This window comes from Theropithecus gelada, chromosome 10 (genome assembly GCF_003255815.1).
Source record: "Theropithecus gelada isolate Dixy chromosome 10, Tgel_1.0, whole genome shotgun sequence".
NCBI lineage: Eukaryota > Metazoa > Chordata > Mammalia > Primates > Cercopithecidae > Theropithecus > Theropithecus gelada.
The window spans coordinates 43,861,187-43,888,119 of NC_037678.1; positions in this window are offsets into that span (position 1 = coordinate 43,861,187).

Sequence of the window (26,933 nt, forward strand, 5' to 3'; positions counted from 1 at the left end):
AGCAGGCAAAGAGAGTGAGGTTGTGTAAGGGAACTCCTCTTTATAAAACCATCAGGTCTCACGAGACTTATTCACTATCATGAGCACAGCACAAGAAAGACCGGCCCCCACGATTCAATTGCCTCACACTGGGTCCCTCCCATGACATGTGGGAATTGTGGGAGTTACAATTCTAGATGAGATTTGGGTGGCCACACAGCCAAACCATATCAGAATGGTTTCCCCTCATCCTCCAAGACCTAACCCAGCCTCATCTCTCAACTTCTATGCCACCTTAGACGTGACTCTGCCCCACCTACTGTGGCCTGGGTCCTGCCTTTCACTGGGGCTTCTCTGCCTTCCCTGACCTGTGAGCCCTGTGAGGACAGAGTGGGTGGGATCCTTCTTTGTGTCTCTGCAGTCTAGTTCAAGGTCTAGAACGCAGCAGGTTTTCGGTGTTTGCTGGTAGACTTGTTAAACAAATCAATGCAGTCTTCATTGATCACGCAAGAATAAATCTCACACCATCCCAAGTGATTGTGAATTCCACTTGGGAAGAGTCTGGAATCAAAATTCATGAGGCCTTTTTAAAAACATGTAGAATGCCCTTTGATGCAAATGTAATCAGTTGGTCATTGAAGGTTTTAAAAAATGATGTCTTCAGGGTCTAGGGAGGTCACAGAGATGGTAATGTACAGTTGATGTGGGCCAGCTAGGAGGGGCAAAGGCGTAAGCAGGGAGAGGAGAAGGACCCCACCCCAGGAAGGATGCCTGGATGGGTAGCTTCCCTTGCAGACAATGGGCTGGTAAGTCCAAGCGGTACCTTGACAGCCATTACATCCCACCTGTTATACCTCACCTATTCAGAGAGTCAAAAAGACCAGCAACTGCAGCAGAAAAGCTCCCTTCAAGATGTTGCCAGCTAGTGATCTGTGCTTTAAAAGGCAAGGAGTATCTGTCACCCAGGTTAGGCACCAGCGTATTTTTCTTGTTCAATCCAGCCGCCCAAATGGTTGTACTTGGATTAGCAAGTTAAGCTAAATGGTGTTATGCTAGATACTCTCCAGTGCAAAGCAAATGGTTCTTTGAATTTGATTTCTTGTTTGAAAATACTTTAGTCAATAGAGAAATTGTGAGCAATTGAGCTCTTTTTTTTTTTTTTTTTTCAAATCACATACATTTTTTTAAATGCATCTAGGGAGTGCCTGTTAAATGGAAAACCTTGTGGCTGAGTGTTCCAGGAAAGTAAAAAATTGCTCCCTGTGTAGAGTTTGAAAAAAATCAAGGATTATTTTTACCTATCGGTATTTCTTGTCTGGGGCTGTAGTCCTGTCTTTCTGGGACTCACGGCAGGGTCACTTCTTTCCCTAGCATGTCCCAGGATGGGAGCTGAGCAGCCAGACAGCGTTCACGGGAGCCTGCCACGCCTGGTGAAGCCAGCCTTCGCCTTACTCCAGATGGTCATGTCCAGGTCTGAGATGCTCTGCTATTTGGTGATCATTCTGAATCACGCGCTCTTGGCTTCCATCCTCTTGATGTTCTCCCCATCTTGTCTTTCCTATGGGCCATGCTTTCAGTCCCAAGGCTCTTAAAACAATTTTGGATGGCAGCAATCTATTACATGGAGGTAGGTACCAAGGGGAGACCCCTCCAAGACCCATCTACTGCCAGTGGATTATGGCAGCAGATGAGATACTCCGCCCACCACCATCCCAGCCACCCACACCCTTTGAGGTGACTTTACAACAACAGTGCCACATGTCAGGTGCTAGAATCAAATCACCTGACCTGGTGGAACCAGAGAATGCAACCCCTACTGTTCTCATTGTCTCCCAAGAGTGTGTCAGCTTTCACAAGTCAGGTGAAGTGATAACAGGTACTTCTACCTGCCTCACATGTAGTAAATACTTACACAGTGGACTTCGGGAATGCATGCTTCTGTTTTTTATCTTTTCTTCTTTTTGCATCTTAGACATAATTTACTACTAGCTCTGGTGCTCTTTCTGACTCCAGTGCCACATTTGCAAACTTGAAGACAGCCTGTCTATGAAATTAATTAGAGCAAAAATTAAGTACCAGTCATTGGGTTCTTTCTCCCACCACATCATTTTTATGGTTCCTCTCCTGTCACTGCCCCTCCCGTGCTCCCAAGAGCTCTGGCTGGGGAGGGAGGGACGCCTCCCAGATCTGTGTCCCCTCCTTCAGAATCACTGAAGACTCCTGGGGGAAGAGGCAGCTGGCCAGAGTCCATTCTGGCTCTTTTTAGGCTCTGATATCCCAGGATTGTACGAGCTAGAAAGAAATATTTGTGGGTTTTTTTGGTTTGTTTGTTTTGTTTTGTTTAAAAAAAAACAGTAAACATTCTAAAGGAAATTTTAATCCACTAAAATAATGCACTTTTAAAAGTCCTTGTTACTTTTTTTTGTGTACAAGTAGATCCTCCCAATTATAAATGAAACAGATTGGTTTTGATTGACTGCTTATAGCTGAGTCCAATAAAATTTGATGCCCCTTAAACTATTCCTCTAATTGGACCTTCAGTTAATACCATCTCACATTTGGATGGCTTGATCTGGGAGGGTCTATACAACTTTCCCTCTCTCTTCATATCCTTCAATCCCTAGGGGCCTTCAGAGAGGCCAGGCCCTGCAAAGGGAGGGAACATGGGCTGGGAATGACATGCCTGAGTCATTGACAAGGGCCCACATCTCCTGTCTCCATGTTCATTGACATTTCCTCTACCAGGAACAGAAAGCACTCTTTGGTCTGCACGTGGCTTCTTCCATCAGGTGCTCATGGCAGACATCCCTAATCTACCCAGGCCTGGTGACATCCTCAGGGTCATTCCCAACTCCTACAGAGTCCGAGTTATTTCTCAGGGTGAGACTCGCCTGTTCTTGCCTCAAGCCTTTGAAGCTCCAGCTTTCATCTGCAGAGCACGGTTTTCCGTGACATGCCACATTTGGGGTGCTCTAGAGAGAGAAAACCACACACGCCAGTGTCTGAACTTGTCCCTGCCAATTGAATTATTTGGAGTCATGAAGTCATGCTGGGATTCCAAAGGTAGAGACCTTGTGGCTTCTCCATGAGTAGCACTCGTACTTAGAGGGCTGGCTCTCCTCAGTTCCAGCTGACTAGTAAAAATAGGTTTTTAAAGAGAATTAGAGAAGGTCAAATTGGAGAGTGCCTTAAAGATCATCTAGACTAACCCCCTAAATTTTACAGACAAGGAAACTAAAAGGGCATTGGTCCAAGGCAGAATTGCAGGTGTGAGCCCACTCCTGAACCCTCTTCTGCATCACACAGGGAGATTCCCCATCAGTCAGTTCCATCCTAGCTGCCAGGATTACTGATGACAGATGTAGGGGGTACTGCCCACTCCCCAGGACCGGAGGCATCTTTCCGCGCCCACTCCTCTGTTATCTCTGTGTGAACCAGCTTCCACACAGGAGCATCAACAGCCGGCCCCCAAGGGGGTCCCCATGAGGCACGAGGCTATTTATGTGACAGAAGAACTTGTACTATAAGAGCTGGTGAGATAGAAGCAGTTCTCTCTCCCAGGGTGGTGCCCGAAAATAGCATTAAAGAAATTCGGTCTAACATGACGCATCCGGCCATTCACTTTCTTGGCTCAGAAAACTGCTCTCCCTGATGTCTGATAATCTATCAGCATTAAAAGGATGGGGACTTTGGGTGACCTTTTCCTCTTGCCAAAGGAAACAAAGCCATTTTTGAGCATTTTCAGCATAAAAAGACAATCTCTTAAAACCACTATTCCACGACTCGCCGATGAGAAGGGGCAGGCTGGCAGAGCCGTCTTCACCTACCTGCCATGCATCAAATTGATTTAGCAGGCAACAAATGTCAGGAGAAATTAAAAAGGGAGTAATAGCTCAAAGAAATTAAAAAGGCTGGCCAGCCTTCAGCAGTGTCACATGGGGCCAGCTTATGTATTCACGGTGGTTTCTGGTGTTTTATTTCCTTTTAATCTCTAGCCTCTGATGATGACCAGAACAGTCTCTTACATTTGTGACGCACATTAGCATACACTGAGCGCTTTCCTAGGCATTCACTTGCTTTATGGGTGTGTGCGCGTGTGTGCGTGCGTGTTCATCAGACCGTTTGCAACGAGTTTCCCTGTCTGTTTCTCCTTCCTTTCTGGAGGCCACTGTCGTGGTCAAATAATTTTGCAGTTTGGATTCTTTCCCTGGACCACAAAGTGATACACTGGCATCAGTGGGAAAAGCCACTTTCTCTGCCAAATATAATTGGAATGGAGAAGGAGGACAGCTGTGTCCTCTGTGATCTCCTGCAGTTACTTCTGCTGTTCACCCACCGCTCTACCACGAAGGGACATCAGCCCCAAAGCAGGGGGGTTATGAAAGCTCGTTCCATTTCCTACAAGACGTTCTTTGCTCATTTCTTATTTCTAATTAAAGTAAGAGGGGATTGGCCAAGGCCGTAGTAACTGCCTCCATTTTCCAGATGTGGAAACTGAGACTTCCTGTGGCTGCTAGAACGTCTTCCTTGGCCAGGGACATCACAATAGCAGAGACTGACCATGGAATTTTGACTTCCTGGTTCAGCCTCCAGTGGTCGTTGCCCTGCCTTCTGTTTGAGCGTGCTTTCTTTTCAGTGAAGTTTAAATCATTTGGTTTCGGACTTTCTTGTTCCCTGGCTAACTTCCCTGGAGTTCTGAGCCATGGCTGCAGTCCTTCCTTAGCAGTGAGCCCCACTGTGTGCCGACTCCCTTGCTCTCTCCCCACAACCTCGGGGAGCCCCCCAGTTGTGTTCTCATGCTCCTCCTCTTGTCCCACTCTGTAGAAACCTGTCCCTGTCACCGTGCCTCTCCTTCCCTAGAAACCTTTCTTTTTCATCTTCCTGCCAGGGATTTATTTTATACTCCTTTGCCTCTCTCCTGCTTTCTCCCTGCCCCCAGGGAGCCACACCCACTCTCTCTCCTGTGCTTCCCCTCCTGCCCTCTGCGGACACTCCAGCACCTTCTCCAGTCCTCATATCCTCCAGCTGGTTTGTGGGCTGAGTGTGAGTTTGGGGAGGCTGTGTGGCCATGGTGGTGGGTGGAGACTCCTCAGCCCCCTCCTCCCTGCCTGTCCTGCCTCTCCGGGGCTTGGGACCTGGTTCATTGCAAGGGGAAGAAAAAGGGCAGAAAGCAAGAAAAAGCAGCCACGGGGCTCCAGGCAGTGGCCACCTCATGAGACAGGTTGAGCAGAACCCCTACTCCTAGGAGCTGCCTTTGCAACTGCCAGCCCAGCGCTGGGCGTGCTGAAGAGTGTTGCAGAGTAGGCTATACCCCACTCGGTCTGGACCCCAGGCTCCCGAGGAGGAGCCCCCCATAGTCTCAAACCAGCTGCAGTCTGGCAAAGTGTGGGCCATTGGGGTTCCCAAGTGATGGGCCTGGGAGAGGGTCTGCTGGTCATTGTTCCCAGGCCCACCACACACTTCCTCCTCACCCAGGGCGCAGACCTCCCTGCTGCTCCACCCCCACCCCACCAGGCTCTCTCCTGTCTGGCTTGGGACTCCAGACCTGGTCCCTTGGGATCAGGGGACACGACACAGCAAACCCCCAGCCTGAGCTCAGACGCTGGTGGAAACCACGTGGGGCTGGTCATGGGGGTGGGAATCAGTGGAGGAGATGGGCAGGGTGCTCCCAATTAAAATAGCTTCTGGAAGAAAAGGTCAAGGAGAAGGCCTGTATTATTGTGTCTTGCCAGGGGGTCCCCAAGACCCAGAATCCAGGAAGAGATGGAGCCTACTCAGGAAATTCCCATTCAGTCAAAAGCAACCCAGCCAAGGGATGCTAAAGAAACAGCCGAAGAAAGCCAGGAAGCAGATCATTAAAAGGTAATTAAGAGACTTCATTCAGAAGGAATGGGAGAGGAAGGCCGTGAGGTAGGTGCCTTTCCCCCTTCCTCACAGACCAACTCTCAGCTGCAGGTAGAGCTGGCATGGCTAAGGAGGGCCGCGTGGTTACTGTGGAATTATGTGCCCCTGAATCCATACATGGTGGAGGCTAGAACTGGGCCTTGGGAGGAACACTCAAGCAGGAGTCAGATCCTAGACTTAGGTCTGCCACTTCCAAGAGCACCCATCCTCGCCCTCTCTCTAGTCTGTCTGTAGAACTGCAGGAGATTATTTATTCACCCATGCTTTTGCCCAAGCATCTGTCAATTCATACTTTGGTCTTTCCTCTTATCTGCCAGTCCAATCACTCATCCACCTAACTATCTTTGCACCTACCCAACCAACCCTCTTTCCGTTTTTTATCTTTCCTTTTTTCCTTGTGTCCATTCATCATCTCTTGATCTAACTATGCTTCCTTCCTTATTTCCAACCATCCCTTTATCTACCCATTCACCCGTGTATTCATCCATCCCCCACCCATCCTTCAACCCACCCATCTATCTACCCATCCATCCATATATACCCATCCATTCACTACCCCATCCTTCCATCCACCTACCTATCCACCCATCCATCCACTCACCCATCCATTCACCCCCCTACCCACTCATCCATTCACACATCTACCCACCTATTTACCCACCCATTTATCCATTCACCACCTACCTACCCACCCATCAAACCAACTACTCATCCATCCACCTACCTACCCATCTACCTACACATCCACCTACCCACCCATCCATCCACCCACCCATCCACCAACTCATCCATCCACCCATCCATGCATCTACCCACCCATCCATCTACCCATCCATTTACCACCTATCTTTCCATCCACCTACCTATCCATCCATTCATCCACTTGCCCATCCATTCACCCACATCCATTCACCCACCTACCCTTCTATTTACCCACCCATCCATCCATCTACCTACCTACCCGCCCATCAAACCACCTACCCATCCATCCACTCACTCACCCACCCACCTACCCATCCTTACACCCATCCATCCACCCACACACCCATCCATTGACCTATCCATATATCCACCCATCTATCCATCTACCTACCTATTCACCCATCAAACCACCTACCCATTCATTTACTCACCCATCCACTCATCCATTCACCCACCCATCCTTCCACCCTCCTCCATCTATCCACCCACCCATCCACCCCCTATTCATCCAATCTACCCACCTCCCTACCTGCCCATCCTCCTTGCCCAACTGTGGAGATAATCACACATGCCCATTGTACTTTCTTATTCCCAGTGCTGCTTCACATCTACTCCAACATTTCCCCTCAATGCCACCCCATGACATAGTCAGGCTAGGGCTCACCACTGCCATTCAGTGGGTGAGAAACCTGAGGCTTAGAAACAGAGCAACTTGCTTAGTGTCACACAATGGAGATGTAAACCTGGTACCTGTTCTACTCCACCAAGCTCTTCTCCAGCTGCACCGGACTAACCCTTCAGCAATTGTGTTTGGGTTAGTGCTGTGCACCAGCACTCATGGTAGGAGGAATTCAGGTGTTGTGAAAAAGAAGCCTGGCATTCCCCTGTAGATTGGTCCCTGAACACCAGAGTACTTGCCTTCAGTGCTCTTTGCAAATATGAGCTTGGGAAAAATAAACACGTGTGCTGTCCTCAGCTTCCCCATCTGTCAAACCAGAGTCCTCTATGGCATCCTCCTAGAAACTTTCAGCTGGTTGTGAGGAGTTGTCCAAATTGGGGTGGCCTACAGCGTCCTCCTCTGCCTTCAGGAGCTTCCAGGTCTACCACCCCATCTGCCCACTCTTCCACAACCTCACCCACCTGCAGGCCAGCCGGAGGTTGAGTCCTCACATTACTGGTGGACGTGCTCAACTTTGCCCTCATCCTCTTTGGGTACTGACTAGGCCTTAAGGGTAAGCAAATGAGCCCCAGGCCCATGCAGCTCCCCCCAGACTGCCGAGCTCAGCACTTTGGTTTCCTGGGAATCACTGCCCAGGACTCTGGATTCATGGAATTTCCTTCTGCAATTTCCTTCTGTTGTTAGGGGCTGGGGCAGCCATTAGTTATCCTTAATAACCAGGCAGACGACAAGATAGCATTGCCCTCAGCTTTCTTAAAAGCAGAGTGGTCACCCTCTCTCTTTAGAATAGCAATTCCACCGACTCCATTACCGAAATGGCTCTTGCCTTCCGTGCCCCGTCCAAGTTGCTCTTTTGTTGTTTTATTGCTTCTCTGAAAAGCTCCTACTAATTAAGGGGAAAGCTGGATATAAATCGGGCTGGGGCTGCGGTGCAAAGGACAGGCCCTGTGCTAAACTGGCTACAGGGGCTTCTCAGGGGCCCTGCAGCTGCTGCCTCCTCCCTGTCCAGGGCTCTTGGCATCCTTTGAGAAGTCATTAAAGACTCTGAGAACCTGAGATATTTGCCAGTCAGAGTGGGGCTGGAAAGAGAGACCAGACTGCCTCACAATGCCTTCAGCTCTAGTCTGTGCTCAGTGGCTGGAGGTGGGATGCAGTGACAGTGGGGATGGCCAGGGTTCCCTCCAGCTGTGGATCTCAAGGAGCATGTCTTATTCTGTGTCTCAGAGCTCACAGAAGTGTCAAAGGCAGCAGACCCCCCAACAACAGACTGAGAATTCCACTGAAGAGACAGGGACATACATGTATTAACAGCAAACCACAGTCCAAGCCAGAGTCCATCAAGGTCCTTGGGTCCTGAGGCCTGTCAGGGTCCTTGGATGCCACATGGGTGACCCTTGGGGATGGGAAGGAATGTCTGGAGGGTTTTCTGGAGCTGGCAGACATTGGAACGGTCCTTGAAGACCAAGTCAAAGGACAGGAAGAGAGACAGAGAGACAGAGAGAGAGAGAGAGAGAGAGAGAGACAGAGAGAGAAAGAAACAGATACAGATATATATATATGGAGAAAAAAGATATATATACACACATATATATGTATATATACGTATATACATATGTATATATACATATATATGTGTATATATATGTGTGTGTGTCTATATATATAGACACACACACATATATAGAGAGAGACAGAGTCAGAGAGAGAGAGACAGAGACAAAAAGAGATAGAAACAGAGGGAGGGAAAAGAGGGGCCCTCCATTCCTGGCCAGTGTCCTGCTCTTTCTGTGCCTGGGCCTGCAGTCCTGAGAGTAGCTCCTTCTACCCTTCTGCAGAGCTGGCTCTGTCTCGTCCTCTGTCCCATCCTTCAGGTCTTGGCATAAAGGCTATCCCCAAACCCCCAAGCTGACGTACCTGGCCACTGCCTGGTGACTTCCTTTGCAACACTTACCACAATCATGGGTGGTATCCCTGGCTCCCTGGGGGTCATCAGTGTCATCCTACTGCAAGTTCTATCTCCCTTCTTCACCCACATATCCTGAATACTTAGCACATGGCCTGCTGGAGAATGTGATTATTTGTGGAAAGGGTGGTGAAGAGATGGGATCACTGTGGTGGCTGGGGTCTGACGTGGATGGGGATGGGATAAATAGAGTATATCAGGTTTTGAAGGCGTTGGGGTAGAGTGGGACATGATGGGACAGATGAGGTGATGGATAGGTTGGGTGACAGGTTGGGGAGAGATGACATGGCATGCACAGGTTGGATGGACCAGTGCCCCCTGGTGACCTCCTGGTGGTCCTCTGTGCTCCAGGTTCTGCCTCGTGCCTTTCCTCTTGGAGCTGAGAGCTGTTATAGACTGGGTATGGATAGACACTGCCCTCAGTCTCTCTAACTGGATCCATCTAGGGTACCTGTGTGCAAAGGTCTTCATCATGAAGCACTGGTGGGAGTCTGAGAAGGTGGGTGTGGGTGGGAGGCGTGGAGGTGGGAATTTTCCTTGCCTCAGTCCTGTCCTTACAGCAGTGAGACTCATGTCTTGCCCAGTGTACCAGGTGCTTACCTGGCAGCTTGGCCCTGGCTCCCAGGGCTCATGGAGTTTGTAGTGAGTTCCTCAGCAAAATGGCAGAGCCCATGCTGAATTCTCCCACCATCACTTGGGAGTGCTCAAAACCACCTGGCAAAGCAGACATCCTTTCATTCCCATTTTACGGAGGAGGAGACAGAAGCTCAGAGTGGCTGTGCGTCCAAGGTCACATAGCTGGTTAGCAGTGGCATTGGGACATGACTCCAGCTCCCCCTGACCCCAGTGTGACATTCTCTGAATCACCCACCCTCCTCTAACTTTTAAGAGTGATTTGCCAACCTGCCCTCCCTTGAGTCCATGTCTGTCTGATCCAAGGCATGGCCCTGACCTGCCTGTCCTCTTCAGCAGAAACATCCCAGTCTCCTGGGCACAAGAGGAGGCTGGGAAATATGGAGTTGGGGTTGTTATCACATTTGCTTTGATTTTCATGTGGTTCCTCCTGGTTTTTATGTCCCTGTTGAAGACAGTGGGTGACAAGATCAACCAGCCCCTGAACATGCCTATCAAGATTGCCATTTATAGCTACAAGGTTGCGACAGTGGAGGAAGGGAGGTGCCTGTCCCTGGTGCTGTACTCAGTGGGGTGGAGATGCCAGTGCCTGCTCCCCAGCCTGAAGCCTTTGCTCCTCCAGCTACGGTCCTAGAGGAAGACTCAAAGCTCAGACCAGCCTCTGAGCTTTTTTGCCTTATTATCGTTTTCTGTTTTGTCATGGATTTTTTTGAGGAGCAAATTCAGAACGTTAAATGGGGCATACGAGGATGTGATGACATTAATTGAAGGTTGAACAATATGTTTTCAACAGTATGATAACAAGATGTCATAACTTTTTATTGAGATAAAATTTACATACAGTCAATTCACAGATAAGTGTACAATTTGATGAGTTGTGAGTGATACAGATCACCATGTAATCACCACCCCAATCAAGACAGATATCATTGCTGTTTCTCCGAAAAGTTCCCTCATGACTCTTCCAGTCCACACTCACTAGACTGGACTGGTGTAGTTTCCATAATCATAGATCATTCTTCTCTGATCTGAACTTCCTATACATGTCATCATAGAATATGTACTCATTTATAGAACATGACAGTTTTCAGATTCTTCTGCATTCTTGCATGTGTCTGTTTTAATGCTGAGTAATATATCATCATATAAAGATATACAACAATTTTTCATTCTTCTATAAATAGATATTTGGGTTGTGCCTGTTTTTGTGGACATACATTATCTTTTCTTTTAAGTGAACATGTAAGAATGGAATTGTTTTGTGATGGAGTAGTTGTATGTTTAACTTTTAAAGAAATCTAGAAAGTTTCCAAAGTGGCTGCACCATTTTGCACTCTCACCAGCAATGTCTGAGAGTTCCAGTTGCTCCATGGTTTCACCAACAGCAGGTATCATCAATCTTTTGAATTTCAGCCTTTCTGATAGGTATGACTTGGTATCTCATTGTGCTTTTAATTTACATGTCCCTGATGACTAATGATATCGAGTAACTTTACATGTTATTATCCATTTGTGTATCTTCTTTTGTGAAATATCCATCCAAGTCTTTTTCTGTTTGTTGTTGTTGTTATGCTGTTTTATTATTGAACTGTAGGTGCTCTTTAAATAGTCTGGATATAAGTTCTTTGTCAGACATACATATTGCAAATATTTTCTCCCAAACTGTGGCTTGCCTTTTCATATTCTTAATGTTGACTTATGATAAGCAGAAGTTTTTTATTTTGATGAGGCCAATTTGTTAGTATTTCTTTTTGTGATCAGTAATTTTGGGGTCCTCTCTAGGAAATCTTTGCCTACCTCACGTCCATGAAGATATTTTCTCATGTATTCTGCAAGGAGTTTTATAGTTCTAGCTCTTATGTTAGGTCTATGATCCATCCATCTCAAATTAATTTTTATTTGTCATGTGAAGTAGGAGTCAAGACTCTTTCTCCTCTATATATATTCCTAGTTTTTCTAGCCCATTTGCTAAAAAGATGCTTTTTTTCCTCACTTGGCATGATACCTTTTTGAAAAATCAATTAACTGAGTATGTCTAAGGTGATGTCTATTTTCTATTATGATCCATTGATCTGTCTATGATTCCAACAGTACCACACCATCTTGATTACTGTAGCTTCTGATATATTTTGAAACCAGTAAGTTCAAGTTCTCCAACTTGGTTGTTTATTTTAAAGATCAGATTTTTTTCTTTTTAACTGTTCTAAGCCTTTTGCATTTCCATTTAAATCTTAGAAACAATTTGTCAATGTTATTTAAAAATTCTATTCATATTTGGATTCGAATTGTGTTGAAACTAGAAAAATCTGTTCAGTCTGGGAAGAATTTGCATCTAAACAATACAGAGTCTGTAAGGTACACATGTGGTTTTTATCCATTTATTTAGATTTTTAATTTCTCTGAGAAATATGTTCTACTTTTCTACATGTAAGGCTTGTACATATTTAAAGTTATTCCTAGAAAAATAAAGTTATTGTATGGGCCTTGATGCTACTATAAGTGGAATTGTTTTAAAATTTCATTTCTAATTGCTTGCTGCTAAAATTAAAAATGTAATTAATTTTATATATGTGGTTTGTATTCTGTTACCTTGCCTAATGTGCTTATTAGTTCTAATGGTTATTGTGGTACATTCTTTAAATTTTTTTTTCATGTAGACAGTCATGGCATTTTTAAGTATAGGGAGGATTATTCTTTTATCCCAGTCTATATGCTTTCTATTTTTCTTGCCTTATTGCACTAGCTAGACTTTCAGTGCATTGGTGAAGAGAAATGGTGAGTTCAGGCATCCTTACTGTGTTCCCAATCTTAGGAGAAAAGCCTTTAATGTTTCAGCAATAAATGTGATGTTTACTAGAATTTTCATAGATGTCCCTTATCATTTTGCAAAAGTTATCTTCTTGTCCAAGTTTGCTGAGAATTTGTGTCATAAGTGGGCACTGAATTTTGTCACTTTTTCTGTATTTTTTGAAGTGGACATTTGTTTTGCCAGCTTATTTTGTTAATATGGTGAGTTACATTGGTTGATTTTTAAATGTTCCTTGGAAAAAAACACTTAATAATGATGTATTATTATTTTGTATATCACTGAATTAAATTTCCTAATGTTATCTTAGGGATTTTTTTCTGTCTGCTTCATGAGGCACATTGGTCTATAATTTTCTTATAATGTCTTTTTCAGATTTTGGTATCTAGACTATACTAACTTTCTAAGATGATTTGATAACTATTTTCTTCTCCATTTTCTGAAAGAGTTTATGTAAGAGTTGTATTATTTTTTCTTTGAGTGTTTAATAGTATTTACCAGTAAATACTCTGGGCTGAATTTTCCCTGTGGAAAGGATTTAAAAACAAATTCAACTTTGATAGATATTAGAACAATCTGAGTATCTTTTTCAAGTTGTGCCAGTGTGGGTAAATTGTATTTTCTAGGAATTTCCCCACTTCATGTAAGTAGTTGAATTTATTGGCATAGAATCTCTCATAATATTTTCTTATGATCCCTTTGATGTCTGTAGGATCTATAAGGGTACCCCTCCTTTATTTCTGATACAGGCAATTTGTGGGTTTTCCCCTTTTTTCCTGATCAATCCTTCTAGGAATTTTAAAAGAGATTTATCAAGATATACTTGGCATACAATAAACTGCACATGTGTAAAGTATATAATTTGATAAATGCTGACATACTGTGAATGCTGACATCTGTGGAACCATCACCATAATCAAGATAATGAATATTTTCATCACACATAAAAGTTGATTCATGTCTTACTGTAATTCCTTTCTCTCTCCACCCCCCGTCCCCATGCAGCCATTTTCTCTCTGTAACTATAGATTCATTTGCATTTTCTATAAATTTATATAGACAAATTTACATAGTCTGTGCTATATTATTTAATCTGGCTTCTTAAGAAGTACCAAAATTTTAGGTCATATTGCTTCATGAAAAAAAATATCAAAATTTGTTTTTTTATCACATGGTGATGGACATTGGCATTTCCAGTTTTTGTCCATGAAAATTAAAACTGATGTAAACGTTCAGGTGTAAGCCTTTATATGGATAAGGCTTTCATTTCTCTTGCATAAATACCTAGAAGTAGAATGACTGGATTTTATGATAGGTCTTGGTTAACTTAAAAAAAAAAAAAATTCAACTGTTTTCCAAAGCAGTTGTATAATTTTATATTCTTACAACAGTGTAGAAGAGTCCCGATTGCTCTACATCTTCTCCAGTATTTAACGGCCAGTTTAAAAATTTGTAGCTATTCTAATGGGTGTGTAATAGTATTAAGTTATAGTTTTAATTTGTAATTACCTACTGACAAATGATGCTGAGCATCTTTTTATGTGCTCATTTTGCCATCTACATATGTTTTTAGTGAAATGTCTTCTAAAATCTTTAGGACATTTTAAAGTTGGTTGTCTGTTTTCTTATTAATGAATTGTAAGAGGTCTTTATTGTGAATAAAAGTGTTTGTCAATTATGTTTTGCAAATATTTTCTCCCAAATTGTGGACTGCCTTTGCCTCTTCTTAACAGTGCTTTTTAGGGGGGAACAGGGTGCTATTTTTTCTCTTCTCTCTCTCTTTTTTTTTTTTTTTTTTTTTTTTTTTTTGAGACAGGGTCTTGTTCTGTTGCCCAGGCTGCAGTGCAGTGGCACAATCATGGCCCACTTCAGCCTTGACCTCCTAGCCACCCAAGGTGCTGGGATTACAGGTGTGAGCCACCATGCCCAGCCTTTGGTCTTTTTAAAAGAATTTAATTTAATTTTATTTTATTTTTTTAATTTATTTATTATTATTATACTTTAAGTTGTAGGGTACATGTGCATAACGTGCAGGTTTGTTACATATGTATACTTGTGCCATGTTGGTCTGCTGCACCCATCAACTCGTCATTTACATCAGGTATAACTCCCAATGCAATCCCTCCCCCCTCCCCATGATAGGCCCCGGTGTGTGATGTTCCCCTTCCTGAGTCCAAGTGATCTCATTGTTCAGTTCCCACCTATGAGTGAGAACATGCGGTGTTTGGTTTTCTGTTCTTGTGATAGTTTGCTAAGAATGATGGTTTCCAGCTGCATCCATGTCCCTACAAAGGATGCAAACTCATCCTTTTTTATGGCTGCATAGTATTCCATGGTGTATATGTGCCACATTTTCTTAATCCAGTCTGTCACTGATGGACATTTGGGTTGATTCCAAGTCTTTGCTATTGTGAATAGTGCTGCAATAAACATACGTGTGCATGTGTCTTTATAGCAGCATAATTTATAATCCTTTGGGTATATCCCCAGTAATGGGATGGCTGGGTCATATGGTACATCTAGTTCTAGATCCTTGAGGAATCGCCATACTGTTTTCCATAATGGTTGAACTAGTTTACAATCCCACCAACAGTGTAAAAGTGTTCCTATTTCTCCACATCCCCTCCAGCACCTGTTGTTTCCTGACTTTTTAATGATCGCCATTCTAACTGGTGTGAGATGGTATCTCATTGTGGTTTTGATTTGCATTTCTCTGATGGCCAGTGATGATGAGCATTTTTTCATATGTCTGTTGGCTGTATGAATGTCTTCTTTTGAGAAATGTCTGTTCATATCCTTTGCCCACTTTTTGATGGGGTTGTTTGTTTTTTTCTTGTAAATTTGTTTGAGTTCTTTGTAGGTTCTGGATATTAGCCCTTTGTCAGATGAGTAGATTGCAAAAATTTTCTCCCATTCTGTAGGTTGCCTGTTCACTCTGATGGTAGTTTCTTTTGCTGTGCAGAAGCTCTTTAGTTTAATTAGATCCCATTTGTCAATTTTAGCTTTTGCTGCCATTGCTTTTGGTGTTTTAGACATGAAGTCTTTGCCCATGCCTATGTCCTGAATGGTACTACCTAGGTTTTCCTCTAAGATTTTTATGGTATTAGGTCTAACATTTAAGTCTCTAATCCATCTTGAATTAATTTTCGTATAAGGAGTAAGGAAAGGATCCAGTTTCAGCTTTCTACTTATGGCTAGCCAATTTTCCCAGCACCATTTATTAAATAGGGAATCCTTTCCCCATTTCTTGTTTCTCTCAGGTTTGTCAAAGATCAGATGGCTGTAGATGTGTGGTATTATTTCTGAGGACTCTGTTCTGTTCCATTGGTCTATATCTCTGTTTTGGTACCAGTACCATGCTGTTTTGGTTACTGTAGCCTTGTAGTATAGTTTGAAGTCAGGTAGCGTGATGCCTCCAGCTTTGTTCTTTTGACTTAGGATTGTCTTGGAGATGCGGGGTCTTTTTTGGTTCCATATGAACTTTAAAGCAGTTTTTTCCAATTCTGTGAAGAAACTCATTGGTAGCTTGATGGGGATGGTATTGAATCTATAAATTACCTTGGGCAGTATGGCCATTTTCACGATATTGAGTCTTCCTATCCATGAGCATGGTATGTTCTTCCATTTGTTTGTGTCCTCTTTTATTTCACTGAGCAGTGGTTTGTAGTTCTCCTTGAAGAGGTCCTTTACATCCCTTGTAAGTTGGATTCCTAGGTATTTTATTCTCTTTGAAGCAATTGTGAATGGAAGTTCATTCATGATTTGGCTCTGTGTTTGTCTGTTATTGGTGTATAAGAATGCTTGTGATTTTTGCACATTAATTTTGTATCCTGAGACTTTGCTGAAGTTGCTTATCAGCTTAAGGAGATTTTGGGCTGAGACAATGGGGTTTTCTAAATATACAATCATGTCATCTGCAAACAGGGACAATTTGACTTCTTCTTTTCCTAACTGAATACCCCTGATTTCTTTCTCTTGCCTAATTGCCCTAGCCAGAACTTCCAACACTATGTTGAATAGGAGTGGTGAGAGAGGGCATCCCTGTCTTGTGCCGGTTTTCAAAGGGAATTTTTCCAGTTTTTGCCCATTCAGTATGATATTGGCTGTGGGTTTGTCATAAATAGCTCTTATTATTTTGAGGTACGTTCCATCAATACCGAATTTATTGAGCGTTTTTAGCATGAAGGGCTGTTGAATTTTGTCAAAAGCCTTTTCTGCATCTATTGAGATAATCATGTGGTTCTTGTCTGTGGTTCTGTTTATATGCTGGATTATGTTTATTGATTTGCGAATGTTGAACCAGCCTTGCATCCCAGGGATGAAGCCCACTTGATCATGGTGGATAAGCTTTTTGATGTGTTGTTGAATCCGGTTTGCCAGTATTTTATTGAGGATTTTTGCATCGATGTTCATCAGGGATATTGGTCTAAAATTCTCTTTTTTTGTTGTGTCTCTGCCAGGCTTTGGTATCAGGATGATGTTGGCCTCATAAAATGAGTTAGGGAGGATTCCCTCTTTTTCTATTGATTGGAATAGTTTCAGAAGGAATGGTACCAACTCCTCCTTATACCTCTGGTAGAATTCAGCTGTGAATCCATCTGGTCCTGGACTTTTTTTGGTTGGTAGGCTATTAATTATTGCCTCAATTTCAGAGCCTACTATTGGTCTATTCAGGGATTCAACTTCTTCCTGGTTTAGTCTTGGAAGAGTGTAAGTGTCCAGGAAATTATCCATTTCTTCTAGGTTTTCCAGTTTATTTGCGTAGAGGTGTTTATAGTATTCTCTGATGGTAGTTTGTATTTCTGTGGGGTCAGTGGTGATATCCCCTTTATCATTTTTAATTGCGTCGATTTGATTCTTCTCTCTTTTCTTCTTTATTAGTCTTGCTAGTGGTCTGTCAATTTTGTTGATCTTTTCAAAAAACCAACTCCTGGATTCATTGATTTTTTGGAGGGTTTTTTGTGTCTCTATCTCCTTCAGTTCTGCTCTGATCTTAGTTATTTCTTGCCTTCTGCTAGCTTTGGAATGTGTTTGCTCTTGCTTCTCTAGTTCTTTTAATTGCGATGTTAGAGTGTCAATTTTAGATCTTTCCTGCTTTCTCTTGTGGGCATTTAGTGCTATAAATTTCCCTCTACACACTGCTTTAAATGTGTCCCAGAGATTCTGGTATGTTGTATCTTTGTTCTCATTGGTTTCAAAGAACATCTTTATTTCTGCCTTCATTTGGTTATGTACCCAGTAGTCATTCAGGAGCAGGTTGTTCAGTTTCCATGTAGTTGAGCAGTTTTGATTGAGTTTCTTAGTCCTGAGTTCTAGTTTGATTGCACTGTGGTCTGAGAGACAGTTTGTTATAATTTCTGTTCTTGTACATTTGCTGAGGAGTGCTTTACTTCCAATTATATGGTCAATTTTGGAGTAAGTACGATGTGGTGCTGAGAAGAATGTATATTCTGTTGATTTGGGGTTGAGAGTTCTATAGATGTCTATTAGGTCTGCTTGCTGCAGAGATGAGTTCAATTCCTGGATATCCTTGTTAACTTTCTGTCTTGTTGATCTGTCTAATGTTGACAGTGGAGTGTTGAAGTCTCCCATTATTATTGTATGGGAGTCTAAGTCTCTTTGTAAGTCTCTAAGGACTTGCTTTATGAATCTGGGTGCTCCTGTATTGGGTGCATATATATTTAGGATAGTTAGCTCTTCCTGTTGAATTGATCCCTTTACCATTATGTAATGGCCTTCTTTGTCTCTTTTGATCTTTGATGGTTTAAAGTCTGTTTTATCAGAGACTAGGATTGCAACCCCTGCTTTTTTTTGTTCTCCATTTGCTTGGTAAATCTTCCTCCATCCCTTTATTTTGAGCCTATGTATGTCTCTGCGTGTGAGATGGGTCTCCTGAATACAGCAGACTGATGGGTCTTGACTCTTTATCCAGTTTGCCAGTCTGTGTCTTTTAATTGGAGCATTTAGTCCATTTACATTTAAGGTTAAGATTGTTATGTGTGAACTTGATCCTGCCATTATGATATTAACTGGTTATTTTGCTCGTTAGTTGATGCAGTTTCTTCCTAGCCTCGATGGTCTTTACATTTTGGCATGTTTTTGCAATGGCTGGTACCGGTTGTTCCTTTCCATGTTGAGTGCTTCCTTCAGGGTCTCTTGTAAGGCAGGCCTGGTGGTGACAAAATCTCTAAGCATTTGCTTATCTGTAAAGGATTTTATTTCTCCTTCACTTATGAAACTTAGTTTGGTTGCCGGGCGCGGTGGCTCACGCCTGTAATCCCAGCACTTTGGGAGGCCGAGGCGGGCGGATCACGAGGTCAGGAGATCGAGACCATCCTGGCTAACATGGTGAAACCCCGTCTCTACTAAAAATGCAAAAAATTAAGCCAGGCGAGGCGGCGGGCGCCTGTAGTCCCAGCTACTCGGGAGGCTGAGGCAGGAGAATGGCGTGAACCCGGGAGGCAGAGCTTGCAGTGAGCCGAGATCGCGCCACTGCACTCCAGCCTGGGCGACTAAGCGAGACTCTGTCTCAAAAAAAAAAAAAAAAAAGAAACTTAGTTTGGCTGGATATGAAATTCTGGGTTTAAAATTCTTTTCTTTAAGAATGTTGAATATTGGCCCCCACTCTCTTCTGGCTTGGAGAGTTTCTGCCGAGAGATCTGCTGTTAGTCTGATGGGCTTCCCTTTGTGGGTAACCCGACCTTTCTCTCTGGCTGCCCTTAAGATTTTTTCCTTCATTTCAACTTTGGTGAATCTGGCAATTATGTGTCTTGGAGTTGCTCTTCTCGAGGAGTATCTTTGTGGCGTTCTCTGTATTTCCTGGATTTGAATGTTGGCCTGCCCTACTAGGTTGGGGAAGTTCTCCTGGATGATATCCTGAAAAGTGTTTTCCAACTTGGTTCCATTTTCCCCCTCACTTTCAGGCACCCCAATCAGACGTAGATTTGGTCTTTTTACATAATCCCATACTTCTTGCAGGCTTTGTTCATTTCTTTTTCTTCTTTTTTCTTTTGGTTTCTCTTCTCGCTTCATTTCATTCATTTGATCCTCAATCGCTGATACTCTTTCTTCCAGTTGATCGAGTCGGTTACTGAAGCTTGTGCATTTGTCACGTATTTCTCGTGTCATGGTTTTCATCTCTTTCATTTCGTTTATGACCTTCTCTGCATTAATTAGTCTAGCCGTCAATTCTTCCACTTTTTTTTCAAGATTTTTAGTTTCTTTGCGCTGGGTACGTAATTCCTCCTTTAGCTCTGAGAAATTTGATGGACTGAAGCCTTCTTCTCTCATCTCGTCAAAGTCATTCTCCGTCCAGCTTTGATCCGTTGCTGGCGATGAGCTGCGCTCCTTTGCCGGGGGAGATGTGCTCTTATTTTTTGAATTTCCAGCTTTTCTGCCCTGCTTTTTCCCCATCTTTGTGGTTTTATCTGCCTCTGGTCTTTGATGATGGTGATGTACTGATGGGGTTTTGGTGTAGGTGTCCTTCCTGTTTGATAGTTTTCCTTCTAACAGTCAGGACCCTCAGCTGTAGGTCTGTTGGAGATTGCTTGAGGTCCACTCCAGACCCTGTTTGCCTGGGTATCAGCAGCAGAGGCTGCAGAAGATAGAATATTTCTGAACAGCGAGTGTACCTGTCTGATTCTTGCTTTGGAAGCTTCCTCTCAGGGGTGTACTCCACCCTGTGAGGTGTGGGGTGTCAGACTGCCCCTAGTGGGGGATGTCTCCCAGTTAGGCTACTCAGGGGTCAGGGACCCACTTGAGCAGGCAGTCTGTCCCTTCTCAGATCTCAACCTCCGTGTTGGGAGATCCACTGCTCTCTTCAAAGCTGTCAGACAGAGTCGTTTGCGTCTGCAGAGGTTTCTGCTGCTTTTGTTGTTGTTGTTGTTGTTGTGTAGCTGTGCCCTGTCCCCAGAGGTGGGGTCTACAGAGACAGGCAGGTTTCCTTGAGCTGCTGTGAGCTCCACCCAGTTGGAGCTTCCCAGCAGCTTTGTTTACCTACTTAAGCCTCAGCAATGGCGGGCGCCCCTCCCCCAGCCTCGCTGCTGCCTTGCCGGTAGATCACAGACTGCTGTGCTAGCAATAAGGGAGGCTCCGTGGGCGTGGGACCCTCCCGGCCAGGTGTGGGATATGATCTCCTGGTGTGCCTGTTTGCTTAAAGCGCAATATTGGGGTGAGAGTTACCCGATTTTCCAGGTGTTGTGTGTCTCAGTTCCCCTAGCTAGGAAAAGGGATTCCCTTCCCCCTTGCGCTTCTCAGGTGAGGCGATGCCTCGCCCTGCTTCAGCTCTCGCTGGTCGGGCTGCAGCAGCTGACCAGCACCGATCGTCCGGCACTCCCCAGTGAGATGAACCCAGTACCCCAGTTGAAAATGCAGAAATCACCGGTCTTCTGTGTCGCTCGCGCTGGGAGTTGGAGACTGGAGCTGTTCCTATTCGGCCATCTTGCTCCACCCCAGAATTTAATTTTATTTTTAAGTGACAAATAATAATTGTATATATTTATGGGGTAAAATGTGATGTTTTGATACATCTATACATTGTGGAATGATTAAATCAGACTGATTAACATATACAACTCCCATACTTATTACTTTGTGGTGAGAACATTTAAAATTTACTCTTTTAGTAATTTTGAAATATATCATAAATTATTAACTAGAGTCACTGTGCTATGCAATAGATCACTAGAACTTATTCCTCCCAAATGAAACTTTGTACCCTTTGACTAACATCTCTCCCTTCCCCAGTGATGTCCTCCGCTCTGCACTCTTGTATCCACCATTCTACTCTCTACTCGTATGAGTTCAACTTGTTTTGATTCCACATAAAAGTAAGTCCACGTGATATTTGTCTTTCTCTTGACAGTTTCTTTTGAAGAAGAAAACTCTTTAATTTTGATGAAATCCACTCAGCATAATTATCTTGTGATCCATCTGAGTTGTTGCATAAATCAGGGCTTCATTCCTTTTCATTGTTGAGAAGTATTCCATGTTATGGATACACCACAGTTTGTCCAACCATTTACCCACTGAAGTTCATCTGGGTTGTTTCTTTTTTGGTTTTTACAAATAAAGCTGCTATGAACATTTGTGTACAGGTTTTTCCATGAACATATGCTTCCATTTGTGTTCAGCTGCTGGGTCATGTTGCATGTTTAATCTCACAGGAAACCACCAAACTGTTTTCCAGATTGGCTGTGCCGTTTTATAGTTCCACTATCAATACGGAGTGATCTATTTTCTCTGTAAATAGTGATAACAGTGTTATTGTTATTTTTTATTTTAGTCATTCTGCTAGGTGTGTTGGTGATATCTCATTGTGGGTTTAATTCGCATTTCCTTAATGGTTAATGATGTTATACAACTTTCCATGTGTTTATTTGTTTTCTGTATATCCTCTTCAGTGAAATCTCTATTCATGTCTTTGGCCCATATTTCTAATTGGGTTGTTTGCTTTTTACTGTTTAGTTTTGAGAATTCTTTATGTATTCCAGATACTAGTTTATTTTTTGTTGAACATATGGCTTGCAAATATTTTCTTACAATCCATAGCTTATCTTTTCATTCTCTTAGCATCGTCTTTGGTAAAACAAATATTTTAAATTTTGATGAGGTTCAATTTATCCGTTTTTCTTTTTATGGATCACGCTTTTGGTATTAAGTCTAAGAATTCTTTGTTAGCCCTAACTCCTGAAGATTCTCTCCATGTCTTTTTCTAAAAGTTTATAGTTCCATAGTAACTCCATAATCAATTTGAGTTAATTTTGCATAAAGTGTGGGATTTAGGTAGATGTTCATTTTCTTGCTTATGGATATCCAATTACTCCAATACCATTTGTTGAAAAGATTATCCTTCCTCTGTTGAATAGCCTTTGTGCCTTTGTTAAATATCAGTTTGGAGCATATTTGTGTGGGTCTCTTTCTGGGTTCTCCATTCTATTCCATTCATTGATGTGGTTCCCCTCCACCAGTACCATACTGTCTTGATTACTGTAGCTAAAGTGTAAACCTTAAATATCAGAGTGTGTCCTCTCATTTTATTCTTCTTTGTTGTTTTAGCTATCCTAGGGTGGTGTCTTTCCGTATATATTTTATTTTATTTATTTATTTATTTTGAGATGGAGTCTTCCTCTGTTGCCCAGGCTGGAGTGCACTGGCATGATCTTAACTCACTGCAACCTCTGCCTCCCGGGTTCAAGTGATTCTTCTGCCTCAGCCTCCTGAGTAGCTGGGATTATAGGTGCCCACCACCATGCCTGGCTAATTATTTTGTATTTTAGCAGATATGGGGTTTCCCCATGTTGGCCAGGCTGGTTTTGAACTCCTCACCTCCAGTGATCCACCCGCCTCAGTCTCCCAAAGTGCCATATAAATTTTAGAATAAGCTTGTCTATGTGTATTTTAAAACTTGGAATTTTGATAGAGATTATATTAAACCTAAATACCTATTTGAGGTGAATTTGCATCTTTATTATATTGAATTTTCCAATCCATGAATATGGTATGTCTCTCCATTTAGTTAGGTCTTTTATTTCCTCAGCATTTTATAATTTTCAGCATAGAGATCATGCACATATTTTGTTAAGCTGATAATTATAGCATAGGCCTGTTTTTTGTTGGTTTTCTGTTGTTTTTTTGTTTTTTGTTTTTTGCTTTATTACAGTAGCTGGGACTTCTTGGACTCTGTTGAATAAGATGGTGAGAGTGTACATCCTTGCCTTGCTCTTAATCTTAAGAAGAAAGCATTCCATAATTTACCATAAACTATAATATTAGCTGAAGATTTTTGTAGTTGCTCATTATTGGGTTAAGGAAGTTTCCTTCTATTCCTAGTTTGCCAAGAATTTAAAAAATTGCGAATGAATGTTAAATTTTGTCAAAGGACTTTTTCACACATGTTGATGTGATTGTGTGTCATTGATATACGCATTTCACTGATTTTCCAACATTAAACCAGCCCTTTTGAATTCCCAGGATAAGCTTCACTTGGTCATGAGGTATCTCATGTACATGTGTCTTTTATATATATACACACACATTACACATAAATATTTCAATACACAAATATTTTTAATGTATATATATATTTATAAATATGTATTATTTTTGTTTTTACAATTTGTAAGTGTGTTGATAATTTTTGCACCTATATTTATGAGGGATATTGTTCTGTAGTTTTCTATTCTTGTGATATGTATGTCTCAGAGCAATGCTAGCCTCATAAAATGAGTTTGAAAGTGGAACTTCCTCTTCTGTTTTCTGGAAGAATTAGCATGGAATTGATATTATCTCTTAAATATTTGGTAGAATTCACTAGCAAAGTCATCTGGGCCTGGGGTTGTCTCTGTGAGAAGGTTTTAAAGTACAAAATCAGCTTCAATTCCTTCAAATTCAAATTTAAATTCAATTTATTTAGTAGTTATATTGTTATTCAGGTTACATATTTCATCCTGAGTGAGTTTTTATTCTTTGTGTCTTTTAAGATATTTGTTCATCTGACCTGTTGCTAAATTTATTGACAAAAATTGTTCATAATATTCACTTATTATCCTTTTCATTCCTATATGATCTGTAGTAATCATCTCTCTTTAATTCTATTATTGTTAATTTATATCTTTCTGGTTTCCTCTTGTTTCCACCTTGTTACAGGTGGCCCATGCCTGTAATCCCAGCAGTTTGGGAGGCCGAGGCGGGCAGATCACTTTGAGGTCAGGAGTTCAAAACCAGTCTGGCCAACATGGTGAAACCCCATCTCTACTAAAAATACAAAAACTAGCCAGGTGTGGTGGCAGGTGCCTGTAATCCCAGCTACTCAGGAGGCTGAGACATGAGAATCACTTGAATCCAGGGGGCAGGGTTTGTAGTGAGCTGAGATCATGCCACTGCACTCTAGCCTGGGCAATACAGTGAGACTCTGTCTTAAAAAATAAAATAAGTTTTGTTTTGGTTGATTTCTCTGTATAATTTCTCTGTTTTCTCTTGTACTTTGGGTTTAATTTATCCTTTTTTTCTAGTTTATTAAGGTAGAAATTTAGATCATTGATTTGGGTTCTTGCTACTTTTCTAATGTAAGTATCTAATGTTTGACATTTTCTTCTAAGCTTTAGCTGCATCCCACTAATTTACGTCCTGCTTTAATTTTCATTTCGTACAAATATTTTATACTTATTCTTGTAATTTCTTCCTTAACCCATGGGATTTTTTTTTTTTTTTAAAGAATGCTCTTGGCCGGGCGCGGTGGCTCAAGCCTGTAATCCCAGCACTTTGGGAGGCCGAGACGGGCGGATCACGAGGTCAGGAGATCGAGACCATCCTGGCTAACACGGTGAAACCCCGTCTCTACTAAAAAATACAAAAAACTAGCCGGGCGAAGTGGCGGGCGCCTGTGGTCCCAGCTACTCGGGAGGCTGAGGCAGGAGAATGGCGTGAACCCGGGAGGCGGAGCTTGCAGTAAGCTGAGATCCGGCCACCGCACTCCAGCCTGGGCGACAGAGCCAGACTCAGTCTCAAAAAAAAAAAAAAAAAAAAAAGAATGCTCTTTCGTTTCTACACATTTAGGGAGTTTCCAGATATTGTTGCTATTAATTTTTAATTTCATTTCATTATGGTCAGAGAATATTATTTGCACAATTTCAGTTATTTTAAATTTATTGAGAGGCTGGACATGGTGGCTCACACCTGTAATCCCAGCACTTGGGGAGGCTGAGGTGGGAGGATCAATTGAGGCCAGGAGTTTCAGACAAGCCTGGGCCACATAGCAACACATCTCTACAAATAAAAGCAAACAAACAAATAAATAAATTTATTGAGAGTTGCTTTATGGTTCTGAATATGGTCTATCTTAATGAATGTTTTATGTGCCCTTGAAAATAATGTGTATTCTGCTGTCATTGTTGATGGCATTGTTCAGGTCTTCCATATATTTACTTTCTACCTGTTTTATTGAAAGGTTTTGAGAACTCCAACTAACTGTGAATTTGTCTATTTCTCTTTTGAAATCTGCCAGTTTTTGCTTCATGTATTTTGAAGCTCTATTATTTGGTGTATAAATATTTACGATGATTTGGTTCTTCTTCAGGAATTGTCCTTTTTATGATTCTAAATGATCCTCCTTTTCCTTGTAATATTTCCTGCCTTAAGTCCACATTATCTTTATACTAACACAGCAACTCCAGATTTTTTTTGATAAGTGTTAGTATATACCTTTTTCCATCCTTTTACTATTCCTTACTTTCAGCTTTTGAAGTGGATTTCTAGTAAACAGCTTAGAGTTGGGTATTGTTTTTATATCCAAGCTTATTGTCTCTTATTTTTAACAGGTGTGTTTAGACTATTTACATTTATTGTAATATGGTTAAATTTAAATTCATTATCTTGTTATATGTTTTTATATGTTTCATTTGTTTCTCATTTCCTTTTTCCTCTTTTTGTGCCTGAAAAGATTTTCTAGGCCACAGCACAGGGAGTGGGTATGCAAAATTCAGTGAAATCTATGAGTTGAACAAGAATCTAGAGTTTAGAGAAGCCAGGGTAGTGATAATTTGTGAATAAGAGTATTTGATACTGTACTTCATCTAATATATATAAACATTACAACAATATAGATCCACTTATCCACTCTTACATGATCCTTTGTTCTTTGTTGCTATATGCTTTACATATACACATGTCATACACCTTGCCATATGATGCTATAATTTTTGGTTACGCAGTCAGTTGTCTTCTAAGAAAATTCAAAACAGAAAAAATTATTTTAAATAATCCATGTTTTTACCATTTTAGTTGCTTTTTATTTCTTCCTTTAGATCTGAATTCTATCTGCTGTCATTTACCTTCAGTCAGAACATCCTTTAGAATGAGCTTGTCCAACCCATGGACCATGGACCATGCAGCCCAGGACGGCTTAGAGTGAGGCTCAACACAAATTCATAAACTGTCTTAAAACATTATGAGTTTTTTTGTGATTTTTTTTTTTTTTTTTTTAGCTCATCAGCTATCATTAGTGTGAGTATATTTGATTTGTGGCCCAAGACAATTCTTCCATTGTGGCCCAGGGAAGCCAAAAGGTTGGACAGTCTGCTTTAGAAGATCTTGTGGGGCAAGTCTACAAGTTATAAATTCTCTGTTTTTTGTTGTTCCTATTGTTACTGTTTTCAACATTTGAAAATGTCACTATTGGCTGGGCGTGGTGGCTTATGCCTGTAATCCCAGCACTTTGGGAGGCCAAGGCAGGCAGATCACGAGGTCAGGAGATCGAGACCATCATGGCC